We start from the raw sequence: 5683 nt of genomic DNA, 5'->3' as shown, positions 1-5683 counted from the left end.
AAACTGATGATATATAGCAGGGATAATAATCAATGTAATGAAACAAGCTATATGAATGGTTGAATGTGAAGCTGATGATGCGCCCTGTAAACTTTCACTCAATGCAAAATAAAAACATTTAATTAAAAAAAAAAAAAAAAAGAATTGATGCATTTGAATTATGGTGTTGGAGAAAAATAATGAAAATACCATGGACTGCCAGAAGAACAAGCAAATCTGTCTTCGAAGTACAGCCAGAATTCTCCTTAGAAGTCAGGACAGTGAGACAGTCTCTCATACTTGGGACAAATCTGCTGCACAAGACCTTTTTAAAGTGTTGAAGAGCGAAGCCGTCAGCTTGCACCTAACCCAAGCCATGGTGTTTTCAATCACCTCATATGCATATGAAAGCTGGACAGTGAATAAAGAAGACTATAGAAGAATTGATGCCTTTGATTTATGGTGTTGGAGGAGAATATTGAAAGTGCCATGGGATGCCAAAAGAACCGTTTTGGAAGAAGTGCAGCCAGAGTGCTCCTTGAAGGCCAAGATGGCCAAGCTTCATCTCTCATACTTTGGACATATTGTCAAGGAGGGAACAGTCGCTGGAGAAGGATACCATGTTTGGTAAGGTGGAGAGTCAGAGAAAAAGAGGAAGACCCCCAACGAGATGGATTGGCCAAGTGGCAGCATCCATGAACTCAAGTGTGGCAACAGTAGTGAGGTTGGGCCAGGATTGGGCAATGTTTGGTTCTGCTGTGCATAAGGTCGCTATGGGCCGGTACCGACTCTATGGCATCTAAAAACAACAACACTTCGGACATATTATCAGGAGGTGGCAGTCCATGGAGGATATCATGTTTGGTCAAGTGGAGGGTCAGTGAAAAAAGAGGAAGAGCTCAGTCTCGGGCTCCTGTTCCACTTCTTTCTCTACTTCTGCCTGCTGCTGCTGTCATCTGGCCTCTCCTGTTGCCATGGAAAAAGAGATAGTTGCACTAGTCATGGACAATGGGTCCCGCATGTGCAAAGCGGACTTTTTGGGCGTGCTGCCCCCCCCCCACGCTGTCTTCCCCTCCATCGTGGGGCGCCCCAGGCACCAGGACGTCATGGTGGGCCCGAATGAGAGCTACAAGGCCAGAGCAAGAGAAGCATCCTGACCCTCAAGTACATGATCGAGCATGGCATAGTCACCCACTGGAAAAATATGGCACTACATCTTGTACAAGAAGCTGTGCGTGGACCCCAAGGCTCACCCCGTGCTGTTGACCGAAGCAACCTTGAACCCCAAGGCCAAAAGGGAGATGACCCAGATCATGTTTGAGACTTTCCACACCCCCGTTATGTACGAGAACATCCAGGCCGTGCTATCCCTGTACACCTCCGGCTGCACTGCTGGCATTGTCATGGACTCTGGTGATGTATAGCGCACACTGTGCCCATCTACGAACGCTATGCCCTGCCCCATGTCATACTGTATCTGGGCCTGGTGGGACGCAAGCTGACCAATTGCCTCATGAGTATCCTGACGCAGCGCGGCTACGGCTTCACCACCAAAACCGAGTACGGTATCGTGCGCGACATCAAGAAGTCCTACTTTGCCCTGGACTTCAAGCGGGAGATGTCCACTGCGTCGTCGTCCTCCCTGGAGAAGAGCTAGTTGCTGCCCAACACTCAGGTCAGGTAATCACTGTTGGCAATGAGCACTTCCGGTGTATCGAGATGCTCTTCTAGCCTTCCTGTCTTTTAACTCCATCATGAAATGTGCTGTGGCTATCTGGGAGGACCTGTATGCCAACACAGTGCTGTCAGGTGGGACCACCATGTACTCAGGCATCACTGGTCGGTTGCAGATCACAGTGCTAGCTCCCAACACCAGGAAGATCAAGAACATTGCTTCCCCCAAACGCAAGTACTCTGTCTAGATCAGTGAATCCATCCTGGCCTCGCTGTCCACCTTCCAACAGATGTGGGTCAGTAAGCAGGAGTATGTTGAGTCGGGCCCTTTCACTGTCCACAAGTGTTTCTAGAGGGACTGCCAGCAAGTGCCACCACCTGCCGCATGAGCTCATTCCTGAGTGCAGGTTTGCCTGTAAACCTTTTGAAACTGGAAAAAGACTTGGAAAATAAATTGTTCTTGAAGCTTGTACTTTGATATTAGCAGCACTGGATCGATCATAGGACTTGTTGCTGATTACCACGACCTTGTATTGTATTCAAGTTGTTTGTTCCTTTGATCTGTGTTTAATACCCTATACATCTATTTTTATTTAAGCCCCTTGCTGCCTAAGATTAAGGAATGACATGGGAAGCCCACTGTTGTAAGTCTGTGCCGGGTATTAATACTAGGAGCTGATGGTACCAGATTCCCAGTGGTTATCAGAATCTGTCTTATCAACCTGTCAGGATTGGAAGAAACTGACCCTTTAGACTGGTTACTTAGCTGATGTTCTCCCTCTGGAAACCCCTGTGTTCTTACTTGCCTTGAGGTGGCAGATAGATAAGTTTGCATTTAAATCTGTAAACGCATTTATCCTTTTTGTAAGTTTTTTTTATGCAATTCTCAACTCTTGAGGTAACAATTTTGGTTTTTCTATTGTGTGAACATTAGGCCTTAGCAACATACAGCCTTGTGTAACGAGAAAGAAAAGTACAGCAGTGAAAACAAAGAGGAAGACCCTCCCCCCACCCCCAAGGAAATGGATTCACAGTTGTAGCAGCAATGGGCTCAAGCGTAACAATTGTAAAGACAGCACAGGACCAGGGTTCAGTTATACAGAGTCACTGAGTCAGAATTGATTCGACAATACCTAACAACATAGCAACATTTGGTGAACATATATATATAAAGGGTATAAGGAAATATATTTTTCTATTTTTTGTTAAAGCTCAAATTTCTTCAAATTAGAAAAGTTTAAAACAAATTTTTAGGTAGGTTTCCTTAACCAGGAAGGCAATTTGATCAATCTCATCATAGTATTATCAAGTTCACTTTGATAGAAGTTATGAAAACACATTTGCAATTCAGCCATCAACTGTAATCTGCGATAAATCTTAATTAAAATATGTAACTAATTTACTAGGGTCTGAACCATGAAGCTCTGCACTCTAAATTTTAAAAGGATATACTCTAAAGGGGAAATAACTAACATGTGCTTGTCAAGCCATTAGAAGAAACTCCAGAAAAGGCTTCTCTGACTGGGTTAACAAAATGAAAGTGATAGAAAGGAGAAGGCAACCCATGTGACTAATTCAATTATTTAATCCTTTATATTATATTAAGTCTATATAAAAGGTTGTTGTCATCTGCGTATGGCAGGTTGACCCATTCTTTTTGGTACAGTAACTGTGTATTCCATCCTCTTTCGATACTTCCTTCATCATATATACTGTCGAGTCGATTTCCATTCACAGTGACCCTGTATAAGGTTTCCAAGGCTTTAGATCTTTGCAGTCGCAGTCTCATCTTTCTCCTGCAGAGTGACTGGTAGGCTCAAACTGGACTTTGTGGTTTGCAGTCCAGTGCTTACTGTACAAAGCCACCGCACTCCCCAATGTAGACAATAGTTAATATGTTTTCACATTTAAGCATTTTCAAAGTTATGTGTGCCTCAAAGGAACCCTGGTGATGCAGTGGTTAAGTGCTTAGTCTCTAAAGGTCAGCAGTCTGCACCCACCAGCAGCTCTGTGGGGGAAAATGCAGCCGTCTACTGCTATAAATATTATAGACTTGGAAACCCTATGGGGCAGTTCAACTCTGTCCTGCAGGATCACTATGAATCAGAATTGACCTGACAGCAATGGGTATACCTCTCTGGGATTTTCTACATAGCACAGGATATAAAACCCTTTGGCAACAGAAGAGGAACTGGATTTGTCTGATCCTTTTTTGTTGTCTTTTACAATCTGAGACATTGTAATGCCATAAAGCTTACTAAGTTAGGCAGACTCTGAAAATCAACACTTCAAATCTCCCGTTACTTTGGCCAACAATATAAAAAAAAGGAACAATCACAACTTTGTCTCAACTTTGGGTAACATCAAACAAACAAACAAACAAACAAAAAACAAAGAATAAATTTAGTGAAACAGAAAATAAGAACACTATTGAGTTTGACAATTTATTGGTATTTTCAGTAAAGACATTCATCTCAGTCATTTCTCTCTCCCATCTTGACCATAGCTAAATATTTCATTTGGGTCAAGAAAATAATATGCAGGAGAGGGATAGTTACTATCTTAACATAAACAAGAAAATGAACAAAATTGGAAAGTTTGTCTACATTAAAGGAAGTTAAAGTTAAATTCATGTATCTTGATATCATTAAATCATGTTAAGTAAGAACTAATAGTTCTATATACATTTCCACTGTTTTACTTGGGACTTTATCTAAACTTAAATGCAAGTGAACAAAGTATTAGGAATATACAAGTCAGGCTGCTTCTCTGGAGTTATTACCTATTAATAGAGCTCAGTGAGCAGTTACCACCAATAAAATAGTCTGAAGCATCCTCCAAATTTAACATTGTAGGAATTTTCAAGGAAATCATTGTATTTTGTTTCTTTTGTTTGTGACTATGCTTTCAATGATGTGTCTAACTGTCACATTAAGAAAAAAATGTTCATATACAATACAAAAATACAAAAAAACAAAAACCACCCCAAACCCCAACAACACACAGAACAAAGTATATATGGTCAGAGATTCCTTAACATGTTTGAAGATACATTTTCTTTCCTTCTGTTTTCAGCATCTAAAATGTGCTTTTGAGAGGCCATTGGTCAATACATATACACTTAGTATTCATTAAGTAAGGTCAAACTGGATTCCACAAGTTAGTAACTTAAATGCATTGACAAAGTACAGAAAGTGCCATCTTCTCATTCATACAATTATTAATTTCCTTTTTGGGTGTTCACACCTTTAAAAAAATAAAAGCGGCCAAATACTGAAGCAATATGTACATTAACATTTTTGGTGGTGGTCTGTATTTTAAAAGAAACAGCTTCCTCAAGTCCTGGTGGAAATGCTTTCAGAACTAGTTAATAACAGAAACCAAGAGAAGCACATTCAAAATACTGATTTTTTACTTTGGTAGCAAATGGTTGTTCTTTGAAGACTACTTAAGGTAGACATGACCCATTAAGGAGAAGTGAGCATTTCAAATACTCAAACAATTTACATTAAAAAAAAACAAAAAACAAAACGGTTAAAGAGCTAAGCATGCATATCTACTGATAGCAATGCCAAAAATATTCGATGACTTGAACTTAAAAAAAAAAAAAAAAAAATGCCCATAAGAACAAAAAACTGTATTTAATTTTATCTAAATTTACTTTCAGTCAATAGTCCAATAACATTTTTCCTCCCAATACAATACACAATACTCCCTTTTTCTATAAGGCTGTTCCTGGGAGCCAGACAGTTTATATAATGAGGGAGTTAAGTTAGTAATTGCTTGCATTTTGAACCAGTTTAAATTGACAATAACATTTTGCTTCCCTCTTAATGTGCTAATAGTTGTGCCTAAAAAAATATGCAATTCTTAGAAAGGTACCATTTCTGATTTCTTTATTATCTGTAACCTTTGGAAAATAACCACATGAAACTACAAAATTAGCAAATGTCTTGAAATCTGCATATAAAACATAAATTACCTCTAATTTCAAACTCTCATTTATTAGTGTACCACTCCATCTTTAAGA

General features: G+C 39.9%; 1 pseudogene; it reads left to right on the top strand.

Moving 5' to 3' along the window:
- The first annotated feature begins 953 nt into the window (after positions 1-953).
- On the top strand, positions 954-2006 carry LOC102833683 (annotated as a pseudogene).
- Positions 2007-5683: the final 3677 nt, after the last annotated feature.

This window comes from Chrysochloris asiatica, unplaced genomic scaffold (genome assembly GCF_000296735.1).
Source record: "Chrysochloris asiatica unplaced genomic scaffold, ChrAsi1.0 scaffold00120, whole genome shotgun sequence".
Classification (NCBI taxonomy): domain Eukaryota; kingdom Metazoa; phylum Chordata; class Mammalia; order Afrosoricida; family Chrysochloridae; genus Chrysochloris; species Chrysochloris asiatica.
This window is presented reverse-complemented; position numbering and strand designations above follow the sequence as displayed.